The 18770-nt window shown below is 34.6% G+C and overlaps 1 long non-coding RNA gene across 1 annotated transcript in view; it reads left to right on the forward strand.

Moving 5' to 3' along the window:
• The first annotated feature begins 1557 nt into the window (after positions 1-1557).
• The window catches only part of LOC118682832 (uncharacterized), an 87849-nt gene continuing 70636 nt past the window's right edge, over positions 1558-18770 (forward strand). The window contains exons 1-2 of the long non-coding RNA XR_004978637.2: positions 1558-2504; positions 2699-2802. This is a non-coding gene — a long non-coding RNA (uncharacterized lncRNA). The remainder of the gene's footprint in view (positions 2505-2698; positions 2803-18770) is intronic.

The raw sequence follows: 18770 nt of genomic DNA on the forward strand, positions 1-18770 counted from the left end.
AGTTGAACGGCTGCATTCAACCATTCTGGAAATTACTAGATTCGCATTAAACAAAATAAATCAACCGCCACTGAAGAACTATTCAACGTAATCAAGGAATACAATAGGATAATACATTCCGTCACAAAAAGGAAACCTATCGAATTATTTTTTGAAAGGAGCAAGACTGAAGGAATAAAAGAACTGATCGAAAATAAGCAGGAGTATATGCTATCATACCACAATAAAAAACGAACACAAAAGGAATATAAAACAGGACAAACAGTTTATGTGAAACAAAACCGACGAAATAAAACAAATCCAGGCTATTTGAAGAAAACAGTACAAGAGAATCGTGAGGACACAATTTTAACAACGGAGGGGAAGATCATACACAAGGACAACCTCAGAAACAATGATGAAGATAACGCTAACATTAATCCTAGCAACATCCTTAGCTCAGGAAATAACCGACTTACAAGATCGCAAGTACGTGTTAACCGAGACTGACCCATCATTTTTGTAACAAGAACATGAGTACCTATTCCATATGACGAACTTAAGCAAAATACTTAAACCATACTACGAGATCGCCGAACATAAAGGAGAGATGCCTAGTGAAGACGCAACAGAAACAGCATTGTTCAACAGAATAGAAATCCTCAGAAAACAACTACTGAATAATGGACGAGCCAGACGCTCAAGACGATCTTTTGATATCTAAGGATCGATTTTGAAATTTATCACAGGAGTCCCAGACCACGACGACCTGATTGAAATTAAAGACAAATTAATTCCAACTTTGAAATAATGATGAAAGCATTTAATATTGAGACGATTAAACAAAAGGTTATATTGCAAGAATTATACAAGGAGTTATTTGACTTAACTGCGACAATTAATTTCGCGAACAACGGAAATTTTTATTCAGCGGCAATAAATACGGACGAGATTGGAAGGACATTAGAAAAGGAACAAACTAGTATACCGGTTATTGACATACTCGAAAATGCAGACACGCATGTAGGTAGATCAGACGACACTTTCATTGTAATTTATAAATATCCAGTCATTAAAAAGAAATGCACAACATACAAAGTTACTCCATTATCCTATCGTCAAGGCATTTTGGATATGAATAAAATCGTAAGTAAATGTGAAGATAAAATAATAATAACATCTAAATGTAAAAATAATTTAAGTAAATATATTTGTAAACAAGAACCTAATGACAATTGTACAATACCAATGATCGAAGGTTACGAAGCGTTGTTATCTAAGAAAATAACGCACCTATTATAGATTTAGGACATGGTAATGTCGTATTACAAGGAAAACATATTTTAAACGAAAAATCAATTGAAGGATTGAATTTAATCCAATTTAATGAAACAATTATTATTGACTCAGAAGTATTCCACAACCAGGAACAAGAAATTAAAGAGTATATTATAGCTAATGGAAACGAAAGAATTCACATTCTTGAAATATTGGAATCAGAAAACGAATATCAATTTGACAACATTAAAAAATTAAATAAATTTTTAATACCATTTGAAGAACACTCAATCAAAAATATGTTCATAACTATAGGAGTACTTGTAGTCCTAGGATTAAGTATATTTGTAATATTCAAACTATATATAATTTATCAAAAAACTGTATATCTGAGAAACTACAACGCTACCATAGAACGTGTAGGAATGACTCATCTACTCAAGACTCAAGTATAGATCAGGAGATCTATTTTTCACAAGAGAGGGGAGAGTTAATACTTTAACCTTTAACCACAACCTTATATTTCAGGAAATATTAAAGAAAAATCATCAAAACAACTTTATCTTAGAACAATAGAAGCGCACTATCAGTACAACAAATAGTTATTTACTAGTAAACAACCAGCATCTCAATAGTATGAGCAGCGATAGGCATAGCCTATATAAGCAACTGGAACAATAGCCTCGGGGTCACTTTATCATTATCGACTGCCGAGTAACAAGTTACCACTTGTAACACGTGTACAGTTTAAGTGTAATATATTCAATATTGAAGTACATGTGTATACGGTGAAATATTTATTATACAAATAAAGGAGCAGTCAGAACCAATCTCATTGGCTGACTTAAAATAATATATTTATTTTATTCCTAACGAGTAAATAAATTAACTCGCAGAAGATTAGTCGTAATCGAACGTTGACGTAGCGTTCAGGCCTGTTGACGAAGCCAATGTGGTGTATCGGTGATCCAATCGCTTTTACTTAGTTTTTAGTGTACAGTCGCGTTGTTGTGGTGTGTTCTGTTGTACCGTGTGGTGCGCCAGTTTATTTCCCGGTAAAGTTATGTTGTGTGTACTGCAAGGATAGGCTTAACTCATTTAAACATCCTGGGCCCCCTAGGCGAGTACTTTGCCTAGTGTTATACATATTTGCTGTAAACGTTCCAGGTATCTTGGCGTATTGCTGTTGGAGTAGCCGGGGGCGCGACTTGCATGATAATGCAGTAGTGGTATATACATATTTACCTGTAGGTATAAGAGTCGATTTTGGTTTTTAATCAAAATTTTTATTTTGATGTTGGTACTAGTACTTTATTGTGCATGAGGGGGTCATAATGATAAAACCTTAATATTTGACTTGACGAGTTATTATTATATGATACTCGAAAACACGTTATTTTTAATGGCGGATATTTATTATTTCCTAATTATTGGCTTATAGGATAGCGACTCCTGAAAGTATGCCCTGGAGTTAGGGCTGTGAAAATATAGGGATCTTGCGAGAGTACAGGGATTGGCTGTGAATTGAGAACGTCGCCTTTTCGAGTAAGTAATGTAGTAAATTCGATATATGTATTAATATTTGTAGTATCCATTTAATTTTTTGAAGTAGGATTTGAAGCTTTTTATAGCTGATTCCCATAAACCATCCATATGAAAAGCGCTTATATTGTTCTATAAATTTGTGATATTTTTTTTCTTAAACAATTATATTATATGTTATATTTAAGGTCATATGCACTGATTTACCAAGTAGTGGCGCGCCACATAGCTCAAGATTTTTGAATCAGGATTTTTGTATGATTATTGGCGAAAACCATTCTGCAGGGTTGAAATTTTGCCACAGAAGATAAAATATGCCTCTTCGTTATTGATTTCGCATTTCATTGGATCCCCTGTGCTTTTGTACAACTTTTCGAATTTAAGGAACTTAAAATTTCAAATTTTCTTTTGGAATATTAATATATTTGGGTGACATGGTTGGATTACATACATCTGTGTTTTGAACACTGGGATTGTCAGAAGAAATTCTGACTTCTGAGTGTTGGGAAATTTAGTGGTAGTCGACGTACCGGCCATTATTTGATCGAGTAGTTGTTGATCTGGAAAAGACTTTTCCTAATTATCAAAATTATCCTAATTGGGAATAAAGGTATTGGTTTGAATTATCTTCAACTTGAGTTGGTAATGTCGAAAGTGTTTCTTTAACTTGTTAATAATTAGTATACAACCAAAAATAGTGTTTTGAGCTTAAAGTGTGTTTGAAATTTTTTCAACACTTTCTAGTAGTGTTTCGGGTATTAGGGCTTTGCCTAATAGAATATCTATCTGATCGGGGGTATTCCAGTTGGAATCTGCTAGATTTAGGCGTGAAACCTTTTACCAATGCTTGCTTTTTACCTATATGATAGCCTATGTTCCTATGACCTTTAGGGCCATGGGGCAGATTTTATATGAATTTTAAACTACTCTTCCCATTCCCGTAATTTCAAAGTTGGCCTGTTTTGTTGGCAGTTGTAGCCTATTTTGGGCCCTAGACGCAATAAATGATCGTTATGATCCTTAGTCTATTAAGGCTCTAAGATGGAAAAGTTCTGCACGGTGTTTGATGGAGATACGGGTTATCTCTCTTTTCTCTCTTTGAATTTTTTTGCAATTTTTATGAGTATGCGCATGTTACAAGCAATTTGTACATAATCTTTTTGATCTTATAAAATTGTTTTTTTCGTTAAATTATAATTTTTTAAATTTCTCGCAAGATTGTAATTTATATCCTCTTGTGTGCAGTTCTCAAGACGTATGTTTTTTCTGTTCGGATGTAAACGATTGAGTTTTGTAACAGCTTCTGTTCATATTGTTGTTGTTTGCAGCTTGGTTTCTTTTAAAGCTTCTATTGTTTTGGCACTTTCTTGGACTGTGTAAATATTTATGAAGTCGGTTAACAATCCCGTATACTCCCTATATAACTCTTTTGTTAAAAACTACTAGCACAATTTTAAATTCCATATAATTCTTTCACTTTCCAGTATACAAATCAAGCTCCAAATAATATATTAAGATAAAACTTTGCACAAATAGAGCTTTTGAGGCATACCATCTTACCATCACCAGTTACGGAATATAGGGACCCCAGTGCTTGGTGCTAACTTTTTACCGGAAATAGCGGTCAATCTGTGAGATATATTATTGCAATTCGGAGAGAGTCTCTTTCTGATCATAGTATGCAAGTATGTCAAAAATAGATTGAGTTGCTTTAATACTTTCAGTAGCCCCCATATACATTATCGAAATATTTTCGAACTTCCGGTTCATTTCATACCGGATATACTATAGTTTAACATATAATATTTATAATATACATATATTATACAATATATATATATAATATATATAACTATAGTTTAATGCCGAAAATAAGCGAATTTAGTCTAAGAATACCCCAACTTCCAAGTACTACCTATATTGGTTTTCGTTATTCTAAAAAACCTTATGCCGAACATGTAGTTCAAAGTGTATATTATACAAGTATATTTATAAAATTACTTGAAAATATGAAGTATACCTCAGCAATGTCAAAATCAAATTCAATCAGCCCATCTTTTTCTCTGTCTCCAATATAGTCTGTATAATAATTTGCGACTTTCCACCTGACAAAATGTGTGATACTTTATTATAATATAATTAAATGAAGAAGTTTTCTTAAAAATTGTGTGGGAATATGGATGAAGTTAGTCTACACTTTTGTCCAAACCTTGTATCCCTAAAATAAGGAATTGCGATCCTCTGCTTGACGTTTTCATATCAACTCATCATATTAAATTTTGCTTCTTCAGTTGAGTTTATATTCCATATATCTCATTTGAAGATGATTTTAATACAAATTTAGCAGACGGGATGTAAAATATAGTAATAAAACTAATTGAGTGTGTCACCTATAATATAACTTAATAAAATACAAATTTGATTGTAATCCATAGATGTTTTCGTCGAATAATGAATGTTTAATTGTTTCGCAACATTTTTTAATATAAAGTTTTCTTAAAACCTGAGGGTAATTTGCTTTGATCCTTGCAAGTGTATGAAATATTCGGTTCCACCCGAACTTAGCCCTTCCTTATATGTTTTTGTTTTTGTAAATTCCTTTGCTCCTATATCCACCTGTTAGGCGCCTTGTGCGTGTTTTTGCAATTACATGTTTTTATCCGTGCCCGTTTAAGTTTTTTGTATTACAAGTATACAAGTATTTACATATGTATGTTTTGTAATTAGGTGTTTTAGATTCCCGCGTCTGTTAGTGTTTATTGTTTTTATACTCTCGCTACATATTGCTACTGAGATTAATAGTTTTGTTCACCTAACGGTTGTTTGTATCACCTAAAACTAATCGAGTTAGATGTAGGGTTTAATATATATAAATAATCAGGATGAAGAGACGAGTTGAAATCCGGGTGACTGTCTTTTCGTCCGTGCAAGCTGTAACTTAAGTAAAAATTGAGATATCTTTATGAAACTTGGTACACATATTTCTTTGTACCGTAAGACGTAAGACGTAGTGCAAATGGGCGTTATCGGACCACTGCCACGCCCACAAAACGCCATTAATCAAAAACAAATAAATGCCATAACTAAGCTCCATAATAAGATACAAAACTGTTATTTGGTATACAGGATCACATTAGAGAGCGGCATCTGTAGTAGAATTAATGTGCATATCTTCCAAACCACTAAAGCTATAACAACAAAATTCACTGAAAACAAACGCTTTTAGCACCTCTATCGACAGTGTGAATGGGTGAAATCGGGTAACAACCCCGCCCACTCCCCATATAACGCTACTGGTAAAAACTACTAAAAGCGCTATAAATCAAGAACTAAATACGCCAGAGCCATTAAATTTTATCACTGAGATTTTATGAGTTGACTTTGTAGGAACCGAAATCAAAGTTAGACAGTGAGCGTGGCACCGCCCAACATTCGGTACACAACATTCTTCTCATATTTCTATGTTATAATGCGAAAAAGGGCGAAATCTTACTACAACTACGCTTATTTCCCATATAACCCATTTAAAATTCCATCTAATTCGTTCACTTTACACTATACAAATAAAGCAACAATGATTGCGTGAATAATGAATTTAAAGTATGCCAAGTTGTGACCAAAAATTGTCTAAACCGAACAAAAACTGGTCAAGCCCCTAGGTACTGAATTTGTGGACCCCAGTGCCTATAGTTGCCTTTTTACCGAAAATATCGGTCAATGTGTAAGACATTTAATTGAAATTCATATAATAAAATAAATAAATCAAACTCTCGATAAAAGTATGTTTGTGTCAAAAAATGGGTTCAATCGAATCAATACTTCCTATAGCCCTCATATACCTAATATAAAGATTTTTGAACTTCTGGGTGACTTTATACCGCATATATCAGCCAATATGTGAGTTATCTCAATGAAAATGAGAGAACATGTTTTACTCATAACAAGGTATTTTTGTGCCTAAATTGGATGAAATAGAGTGAAAATTTTACTTGGCATTTTATTAGTCTGTGGCATGTTAGTAGTATGTAGTATTAGCAAAAATTGATGAAATCGGGTTAAGGCTACCCTCTACTTCCATATACTACTTATAATACTTCTCGTATGTCGGTCAGTGAGTATTAACATTTTTTTTAGATATAAAATTGCTTCAAAATATGTTCTCTAGGCTCGAGTATAGCTGAGCAATGTAAAAATGAATATCTTTCTCTATCCCCAATATATACATATATGATTTCCGTCTTTCCTCTTGACTTTAAACCGTTCCGGTTGATCAAAATGTGATATTTTAATGTAATTAAGTGGATAAGTATTCTTAAAAATTATTTGGTTTGACGCTGAATTAGAATGAAAATAGTATATACCTGGATCTAAACCTTACTCCTTCTTATAATGAATTCCGATTCTCTGGTTGACGGTTTCCACACAAGCTTATAATATAAAATTTAGCCACTTTGGTCGAGTTAATATTACATTCATATTTATGTATATCTCACTTGAAGATGTTTTTTTTTTTTTTTTTAATAGAATTTTCGCTGACTCAAACTAAAATATAGCAAAAAAACTGAGACTAAGTTTATGGCCTTTAATATAAGTCAAGAAGATACCAAATTTGATTGTAATTTAATCACGATTTCATTTAATAACGGATGTTTAATTCTTTCTCAACTTTGCCACACCTGAAGGAATTTCCTGGCCTTTGATTCTTGCGAATTACAAGGGTATAAAATTCTTGGTTCCGCCCTAGTAATCATTATCGGGTATTGACCCTAGCTCCAACATACTTTATGTGAAAAGTTCAAACTTTCGTTTGGCTTTATATAAACGTAAAATATTAGGTATACAACAGTTTAATGCCGAAAATGTGTGAAATCGATCCACGAATTTCCCCAGCATACATGTACTACTTATGGTATAATTTATTTCGTTAATTTTATAATTTAATGGACAGTTTTTCTTAAAAATAATGTGGTTTATCGCTGCATATGAACGAAATTGGTCTAGACCTTTGCTTAAACCTTATAACCCTAATATACTGATTTCCCCTCCTTTCGTACAACAGCAACCTCATATACCCCACACATTAAATCTAACCCCTTTGGCTCAGTTTATATCACATATACCATGTTTGAGTTAAATAGCTCCTTTTTGTTAAAGTCAACATTTCGGAGAAAAAATAGTATACATCTAAACTAGTAAATCTATGATCAATAACATAAGTTAATAAGATACCAAATAATAATCGAATAATAAATGTTGAATTCTTTCGCAACATGTTGCAACAGAGTATAGTTTTGTTCACCAAACGGTTGTTTGCATCACCTAAAACTAATCGAGATAGATATAGATTTCTATATACAAATATTTCTTCTAATATTTGGTGATAATCAGTGGATAAGTATATTTTCTCAGCCATCATGTTGAACTTATAACAAAATATACCAGACAACAATGTAAAAAAGTAAACTCAAGAAAATTACATTTAAGTACTTTTTAGGATTTACCCAGCGTCGTGGGCAGCTTATGAAAGGTTTAGATATTAAGACAGAAAGAAGAATATCTACATACCTGCTCTACATATGTGTGTACCATACTTAATTATATGTAAGTTATTGTTAATTAAGCCTTCATGAGAAGACAGTTCAAAATAGGTACCATAGATCCCTGCTTTAAAAAGCGTTAGAAAAAATCAATTTGCGGAAAGTTTTGCCGAGCACTTAATTTCAAAACAATGAAATAAACTACTAATTTCTAAAATATAAATATAACTAAATATTATGTATTATTATGTTAGTGAATAGCTAAGTAATATATAGGTATACAAAAATACGTAAGCTGTACCAACATGTTGCAAGAGTATAATAAATATCAGTACACTGTGTTTGTAGTTTCAGTTTCACTAAATGTCTTTACCAGCAAAGTGCTTTATTCAAATTAATTTCAGTGTATTAGTTATATAGTGTTTAAACTATTGTTATATACAGTGGCAAGCAAACACATATACATATGTGCACCAGTATACCATAGTACCTATACACCGAACAGGAAAGGAATCATAGCAAGGATTTAATTACAGTGAAAGAGAGCAGCACCTAAAATCCAACTTTTCAGACCCGGACGGACGGAATTATATAAGTATTATATATAAGTATTTTACATATTACGCCATTTATTATTTGTTAATTATGCCTAGATTAAGTAGAAAATCTGTACTAAGTCCTCTTCAGAATAGAAGACGTATGAGAGTTCTTCATGCAAACTCTTTATATAGAGATAGGTAGCAGTCACAAGATACTGTAAATCACGCTAATCGTAGATTAGATTTCGTTGTACGTCTGTCCGAACAAATAATCAATACAAATCAACATAGAACCAGGCGGGAAAATCTCGAGGTATAGTCTTTTGAACAAAATTTAAATACTGTTCAACATAGGGTAAATCCCCTCTAAAAAGCAAATAAGAAATACTCGAGGTCATAGATCTCGGCGCAAAGACCCCGTGGTTCGATTTGTTGAGCAAATGAGAAATACTCGAGGTCATAGATCTCGGCACGAAAATCCCGAGGTTCGATCTGTTGAGCAAGTTGTAAATACTGTTCAACATAGAACAAGGCGGCAATATCCCCAAATTCGCTCTGAAGAGCAAGTAAGAAATACTCGAGCTCATAGATCTCGGCACGAAAATCCCGAGGTTCGATCTGTTGAGCAAGTTGTAAATACTGTTCAACATAGAACAAGGCGGCAATATCCACAAATTCGCTCTGAAGAGCAAATAAGAAATACTCGAGGTCATAGATCTCGGCACGAAAATCCCGAGGTTCGATCTGTTGAGCAAGTTGTAAATACTGTTCAACATAGAACAAGGTGGCAAGATCCACAAATTCGCTCTGAAGAGCAAATAAGAGATACTCGAGGTCATAGATCTCGGCGCGAAGACCCCGAGGTTCGATCTGTTGAGCAAGTTGTAAATACTGTTCAACATAGAACAAGGCGGCAATATCCACAAATTCGCTCTGAAGAGCAAATAAGAAATACTCGAGGTCATAGATCTCGGCACGAAAATCCCGAGGTTCGATCTATTGAGCAAGTTGTAAATACTGTTCAACATAGAACAAGGCGGCAAGATCCACAAATTCGCTCTGAAGAGCAAATAAGAGATACTCGAGGTCATAGATCTCGGCGCGAAGACCCCGAGGTTCGATCTGTTGAGCTAGTTGTAAATACTGTTCAACATAGAATAAGGCGGCAAGATCCACAAATTCGCTCTGAAGAGCAAGTAAGAAATACTCGAGCTCATAGATCTCGGCACGAAAATCCCGAGGTTCGATCTGTTGAGCAAGTTGTAAATACTGTTCAACATAGAACAAGGTGGCAAGATCCACAAATTCGCTCTGAAGAGCAAATAAGAGATACTCGAGGTCATAGATCTCGGCGCGAAGACCCCGAGGTTCGATCTGTTGCGCTAGTTGTAAATACTGTTCAACATAGAACAAGGCGGCAATATCCACAAATTCGCTCTGAAGAGCAAATAAGAAATACTCGAGGTCATAGATCTCGGCACGAAGATCCCGAGGTTCGATCTGTTGAGCAAATGAGAAATACTCGAGGTCATAGATCTCGGCGCGAAGACCTCGAGGTTCGATCTGTTGAGCAAGTTGTAAATACTGTTCAACATAGAACAAGGCGGCAATATCCCCAAATTCGCTCTGAAGAGCAAGTAAGAAATACTCGAGCTCATAGATCTCGGCACGAAAATCCCGAGGTTCGATCTATTGAGCAAGTTGTAAATACTGTTCAACATAGAACAAGGCGGCAAGATCCACAAATTCGCTCTGAAGAGCAAATAAGAGATACTCGAGGTCATAGATCTCGGCGCGAAGACCCCGAGGTTCGATCTGTTGAGCTAGTTGTAAATACTGTTCAACATAGAATAAGGCGGCAAGATCCCCAAATTCGCTCTGAAGAGCAAGTAAGAAATACTCGAGCTCATAGATCTTGGCACGAAGATCCCGTGGTTCGATCTGTTGAGCAAATGAGAAATACTCGAGGTCATAGATCTCGGCGCGAAGACCCCGAGGTTAGATCTGTTGAGCAAGTCGTAAATACTGTTCAACATAGAACAAGGCGGCAATATCGCCAAATTCGCTCTGAAGAGCAAGTAAGAAATACGCCAGAATCATTAAATTTTATCCCTGGGATGGTATGAAATAACTTTATAGGAACAGACTTAAAAGTTAGACATTTGGCGTGGCACCGCCCACTTTAAGGTGAAAACCCATATCTTGGGATCTTTTTAACCGATTTCAACCAAATTTGGTATATAACTATCTTTTTATATTTCTATATTATGGTTTGAAAATGGGCGAAATCGGATTAAAACCACGCCTATTTTACATATGACACCATTTTAAATTCCACTTGATTCTTTCACTTTCCACTATGCAAATCAAGCAACAATGATTATATCGGCGTAAAACTTTGCGTGAGTAATGCGTTTAAAGTATGGCTGCTTGTGACCAAAAATTCTCTAAATCGAACCAAAACTGTTCAAGCCTCTAGGTACTAAATATGTGGACCATAGTGCTTATAGTTGCCTTTTTACCGAAAATATCGGTCAATGCGTAAGATATATATTTGAAATTCATATAATAAAATAAATAAATCGAACTCTCGATAATATTGTAGTATTTTTGTGTCAAAAATAAGTTGAATCGGATCATACTTCGTATAGCCCTCATATACCTAATATAAAGATTCTTGAACTTCCAGGTGACTTTTTACCGCATATCGGCCAATATGTGAGTTATCTCAATGAAAATGAGAGAGCGTATTTTACTCATAACAAGGTATCTTTGATCCTAAAATGGATGAAATCGGGTGAAAATTTTACCTAGCCCCCATGTAAATAAAATCAGGATTTTATTAGTCTGTGGTATGTTAGTAGTATGTAGTATTGGCGAAAATTTATAAGATCGGGTTAATAATACCCTCTCTTCCATATACTACTTATAACACTTTTCGTTAATCTAACCAGTTATATGCCGAAAATGTCGGTCAATGAGTATTATTATTTTTTTTTATATATAAGATTGCTTCAAAATATCTTTCGCTATCCCCAATATATATACGATTTCCCTCTTCCACCTGACTTTAAACCGTTTCGGTTGATTAAAATGTGATATTTTAATGAAATTAAGTGGATAAGTTTTCTTAAAAATTATTCCACACAAGCTTATAATATAAAATATAGCCACTTTGATCGAGTTAATATCACATTCATACTTATGTATATCGCACTTTAAGATTTTTTTATATAATTTTCGCTGTCGCGAACTAAAATATAGCAATAAAACTGAGGCTTAGGTTATGGCCTTTAATATAAGTCAAGAAGATACCAAATTTGATTGTAATTTAATCACGATTTCGTTTAATAATGGATGTTTAATTCTTTCCCAACATTTTTTAATATAAGGTTTTGGCTAATATTGAAGGAATTTCCTGGCCTTTGATTCTTGCGAATTGCAATTCTCGGTTCCGCCTTAGTACCGATTATCGGGGATATATTGACCCTAGTCCATTATACTTTATGTAAAAAATTCAAACTTCCGTTTGGCTTTATATTATATAAACGTAAAATATTAGATATACTTTGATAATTTAATGAAATTAAATGGACTGTTTTTTAAAAATAATTGGTTTATCGCTGCATATGAATGAAATTGGTCTAGAGCTTTGTTTAAACCTTGTAACCCTAATATATTGATTTCCGCTCCTCTGGTACAACAGCAACCTCATATACCCCACATATTAAATCTATCCCCTTTGGTTCAGTTTATATCACATATATAATGTTTGATGTAAATAGATTCTTTTTATTGAAGTTAACATTTTTATTAAGATAATAAGATACCAAATAATAATCGAATAATGAATGTTAAATTTTTTCGCAACACTTTTATACTTTCGCAACATGTTGCAACAGAGTACAGTTGTGTTCATTAAATGGTTGATCGCATCACCTAAAACTAATCGAGATAGATATAGATTTCTATATACAAATTTTTCTTCTAATATTTGGTGATAATCAGTGGATAAGTATATTTTCTCAGCCATCATGTTGAACTTATAACAAAATATACCAGATAACAGTGTAAAAAAGTAAGCTCAAGAAAATTACATTTAAGTACTTTTTAGGATTTACCCAGCGTCGTGGGCAGCTTATGAAAGGTTAAGATATTAAGACAGAAAGAAGAATATCTACATACCTGCTCTACATATGTGTGTACCATACTTAATTATATGTAAGTTATTGTTAATTAAGCCTTCATGAGAAGACAGTTCAAAATAGGTACCATAGATCCCTGCTTTAAAAAGCGTTAGAAAAAAGCAATTTACGGAAAGTTTTGCCGAGCACTTAATTTCAAAACAATAAAATAAACTACTAATTTTTAAAATATAAATATAACTAAATATTATGTATTATTATGGTAGTGAATAGCTAAGTAATATCAGAGAACGTATATCATAGAGAAGGTTCACAGTGCGGCCATTAGCAAAATATTTTATGCTTCGCAGGGGAACTGAAAAAGATGAGCGTGTTTCACCACATTTGGAAGGGGTACTGAAAACGATGAGCGTGTTTCACCAAATGTCCACAATTAACATCAGGGGACTGAAAAATAGCAGAATTGAGCATTTTCAATGTTAATTGAGAAAAATAATGCTAAATTCAATGTTAAGAAATGTACGCCTACAGATTCGTATATTTACAATGCGCAAACGACTTTGGATATAATTTGAATATATTCTTCCTATATAGGGTGGCTAACGAATCGTGCTACAAAATTAAACCGTAATAAGTTTCTTTTAAGTCAATGCATTACATTCAATTTTGTTATTGTATAGAAAATTTTATTTTATTTAAACAATTAATTATTCTTCCATACTCAACCACGCATATGCGACACCTAATTCGGGATTGCCTCAATTATCTATTTAATGGACTGCTTCAGTTCAGTCAGATTTCTGGGTTTGATTTTGTACAGCCAAATATTCTTATACAAATGTATATGTATAATTAGGTGTGAATGTAAACAAATATGAAAGTACCCATTATAATTATTAATTTGTCTACATGCAACATATGTATGTAAATATGTACACTCATTGTTTCATGCGAAATCTCCGTTGCCACGGACAACCAATGGCCGAAGCTCACGTTTTTTGTTTTCTTGTCAAAGAGTCACTGTGTCGAAGGACTGACGCGACGACAAAGCGTCACAACATTGTGTTGTTGGTAGAAAATCCGAGCTGTGCCGAAAAAATATTAACGAACGGCCGCCGATTGTCACCGCTTCCCTTGCCGCATTAATATTTGCCGGAAAAATATTTTAAAATTGTAAATTTAAATTGTAAAATATTTTAAATCGACAAAAACTTTGTTGCCAGTTTTGTCAATTTTTTCTGTGTTTTGTGGGCTTGCGTGGTTGCAACTTTTCCCTTCCAGAGGGAATACAGAAATTTGTTCAATTTATGATTTTTAGCTTTTGCCGTCGTCGCGAAAAGAAGCTTGTTGGCAAACGCATGCTCGGTGAGATGAGAGGGTGTCTGTTTTCATGAATGAAGCGAGGTTGCTTGTTAAAAGTACGCCTGCGTTCATGAATGAAAATGTTGTTGTTGTGTGATTTACTATAAATTTGGGCTTCGCCTATTTGGCTGACATATTGACTTGTGACGATTGTTGTTTTTGTAGAACCAGTTTGTAATTTTTGCGAGTGACATATATACGAATATATGAATCGCATTTTGTTAGGTTTTGACAATTCACACGCTGGTCCGTAGTTGGACCATCTCTATATTTTACGTTCTCTGGTAATACATAGGTATACAAAAGTACGTAAGCTGTACCAACATGTTGCAAGAGTATAATAAATATCAGTACTTGTGTTTTTAACACAAAAAGAGTTATTGCACATATAATTAAACAATAATTGATGAAAAGAAATTTTTACTTGATTCCATGCTGGCTCCTCTCAAAAGCTCTGCTGTACTTGTTTTCCAGTTCATGGATATTTCGGAATCTAAAAGTGCCTAAATAAAAAAGAAAATTAACTAAGCATATAATTTTATTTAAAACTTAATAAAAACTTACATATATTATTTTTGAAAACTTCTTTGTTATTTATTTATTTTTTTTAACACAAAAAGAGTTATTGCACAGGAGCACGCAACACTTTTGGTTTATTGCACGGAATGTGTGCTATCTCTTTTCGGCGTACACAGAATTTGCTTTTGAAAAAATCGTAAACATTGACTGCCATTTTATTGTTCATTTGACTTTACAGTGTTGTACGATGAGGGGGATCTGGAACTCATTTAGCCATCCCGGCCCTTCTAGGCGAATGATTAGACTAGGAGTCGCTGCAGCTGTTGTAGTGTTGCCACAACCCTGTGAGTGACTTTGTTGTGGCCTAGGCTGTCAACGCCTCATTGATGCTCCATTTCGCTGGCGCACCAGCTTTAACGGAGAAAAATATTCTGAGTGATTCTATTTGTTATTTTGAATTTTGTACTTTTTTTCTACAACTATTGTTGAAAAAATTATAACTAATGAGGTTAATGTTGACCCATATATGTAATGTATTATTCTTATATATTTAATTTCATTAATTTCCTCGATATTTATAAAGTGGTCGAACACAATATCATCAAATATCATATTAATTGTTTAATCATATTTGTTACATCTTGTGTATTGAATTGCCTTATAAAAGTTTTCTTGAATACTAATTCTGTATTATTTAATATTTTATTTCCGATTTTTACTGAACATTTGTTGAAAAATTTCCATTCAGCTCCAATTCATCATTATTACATGTATTTGTAAGGGCTTCATTATGTAATATTACTCCCGTTTCTATTTCAATTATTTCAGAAATATTCTTGAATATTTTCGAACAGTTAAACTTCGTTATACAATTTTCAGTGGTGCCAAAATTTTGATGTTTTTTTTCATATATTAGTGTGTTATTTTTATAATGTACTACTTTTAGGGGCTCAAACATAAATAAGCCTGCTCCTCCCAAAAGCTCTGCTGTACGTGTTTCTCCAATTTATGGATATTTCGGAATTTAAAAATGCCTAAATATTTGAAAACTCCTTCGTTATTTATTTATTTTTAATAAAACAAAAATTGTTATTGCACAGAAGCACGCAAAGACGGGGTGCCGTTCTTCGGCGTCGTGCCACATGGTTGGTTTGCCGCGAATGCGTGGGGCAGGCTGCCGACTGACCTCTTGTCTCGGGGTGCGGTGAAGCAGCGGGTGATGCTGCCTGCTACACATTTGGCACAAAGCCTCGGAGGCGCATTCCTGCGTCGTATACGTACATATGTGCCAGACAATTGTGGCAATGCCCATGCGCCTGGGCAACCTGCTAGCGTTGTGTCGGCGACATGCTCTTAAAGAGCCCAGAGTGTTGCAACTTGTGCGGACGGCGAGAAAGGGGGCATCGGATGCGATTGGGCGCCTCTGGTGGAGACAGAGTGGCTGCATATGCTCATATACCACTACGAGCGGTGGTTGACGGTGCGGTTGCGGCGGATGTTCGGGCGCTGCTGTTGAAATAACCCCAGGGCGAGGCACACTGATGGCCGATCGCATTTTTGGCGTTGGGGTTGAATTCATTTCTAGATCCATATGTACCTGTATGGAGAGAAGGGCGAGTTTAGTTACGAATCAATGGTATAGATTATCGATATCTGTCTATATGTAACCAGCTTTATTTGGTTTAGTGGTCGTATTAGTCTACCCATTATTTTATTAGTATATATGGTTCTGATCTGTCATATTATATTTGCGGTTTATTTCGGTTTTCGGTTATTGGACGGATATTTCGATTTCTGCTTGTAGGTATTATTATACGGATGGTTTACTACTTGAATTTTCGCTATTATCTGAAATTGGAATAGTTTAACGAGCGCTCTAGTTAGCGTTCCATTTCGAGTAGGGAGGTCAACTACTCGTATACCTATGACCGTCGGAACCATGATGTAGCTTATCTATGCCAATTCGAACAGCCTTCAAATGGCTAGATATGGAGCACAGTTGACGCCAAATGTATCTGTTTTTAATTTATAGTCGCGTAGGGGAATATTAGGGGATTTTCGGAAAATAATTCGCTGAAAATCTTGGTCGTCTTTATGTACGACTATTTCTCGATACATTTTCTCAACGTCCACATTGAATACGTATTTGAATATACGCCAATTTAATATTAGGAGCATTAAATCTGGTTGGAGTGTGGGTCCTGTAAATATAATATCATTTAAGGAATTTCCTGAGCTAGTGGATCTTGAGGCATTGAAAACCACTCTCACTTTAGCTGTTCTTTTGTCTGGCTTTACTACTGCATGATGCGGGAAGTAAAATGAGAAGTATTTGCCATTGAAGGGCTAGCATGGGCTTACTTCCTCCATGTAGTCCAAATGAAGTTATTCTTCCAACACACAATCATATTCTGGTTTGAGCTTACTTTTTTTAAGTAAATTTTTTCCATACTTTGAAACTGCTGTATTGCAAAGGTGCGATAGTGACCTAAGGCGATTGTGTTGGGAAATTGTTGTTTTAGTGGTAGTTGTACGACGTACCGACCATTATCTGATCTAGTAGTTGTGGCTTTGTAAAAGTCTTCAAAATACTGATCTCCTTCTATAATTGTGAATTGAGGTATTCATTTGAGATTTCCTCAACTTGAATTGTCATGATGGTAACTGGTCCCGTAACTAGTTCAGTTAGGATCCAACCAAAAATAGCATTTTGTGCCAATAGTGTGTTTGAAATATTCTCGAGTATTATCTGAGGTATGAGATCGCTGCCTAATAGCATGTATATTTGTAATATTTGAGCGGAGCTGTTGCGGTTGGGATCTGCTAATTTGAGGTGTGAAACCTTTTCCCAATGCTTGCTATTTATATGATAGCTTGGAAGCATATTTATTAGTTGCGGTAAGACTAACTGCTTGAGTTCTTCTATCCGCTGTTTGGTTTTTGTTTTGTTAGCAGATGTGGCCTATTTTTGGCCCGAGACGCTATAAATTATCGTGGTGATTCTTAGTCTACTAAGGTCCTAGGTTTAAGCAGTTCTCCTCGGTGTTCGATGAAGACGACTACTGTGGGTAGTAGTACCCTACTTTGGTTTTCGCTGTGTAGCGTTTGAGTTTTTAATGCCTTTAAGCAGCATGGTGCTTCTTGGCGATTTTCCGGATTTCGCACTTCGGGGTTTCTGTTGCAGATAATCCCGTGGCTCTTTTCATATTAGCGCTGTTTGGGCACGCAATTAAATTTGCTTTCGCACTCTTTAAGTGTATGCGCATGTGACTGTACGTAGTTCGCAAGACGTATATTTATTTTGTTCATATGAGAACGATTGCGTTGTGAAGAAGTTTCTATTTAAATTGTTGTTGCTATTGGCTTGGGAACTGTGGAACCTTCTATTGAGGTCATGATGCATACCTTTTGACTTAGCTACTTTTTTGTCTACCCTTTCTGCGATTTCGTATTGGGTAGTTAGAAATTATTTCATTTGCTGCCACATTGGGCATTTTTTTCGAGATGAAAGCGATTGTTCCCACAAAAGTAACGACTTTTCTGGTCATGCGGCGGTGCATACGTTTACCAGTATTGGATCCCTGTTGTCTGTGCGAATATTTTGTGTTGATAGAACCGACAAACAATTTGAAACAATGGATTGTAGTCTTTAAAGTTCTTCACTTGTTTCTTTTTGAATTTTAGGCAACTTCATTAATATCGTTATTTGCTTATCGACCAATATTCTTTCGTTTTCGTATCTTGATTTAAGAGCTTCCCAAGCCAAATTTAAATTGTCATCATTTAATGTGAACTGTTTGACTATTACGCCTGCTTGAAATTTTGTTTTGTATCGGAGATGATATAATTTTTGAGCATTTGATAAATTT

Source organism: Bactrocera oleae, chromosome 4, assembly GCF_042242935.1.
Source record: "Bactrocera oleae isolate idBacOlea1 chromosome 4, idBacOlea1, whole genome shotgun sequence".
NCBI lineage: Eukaryota > Metazoa > Arthropoda > Insecta > Diptera > Tephritidae > Bactrocera > Bactrocera oleae.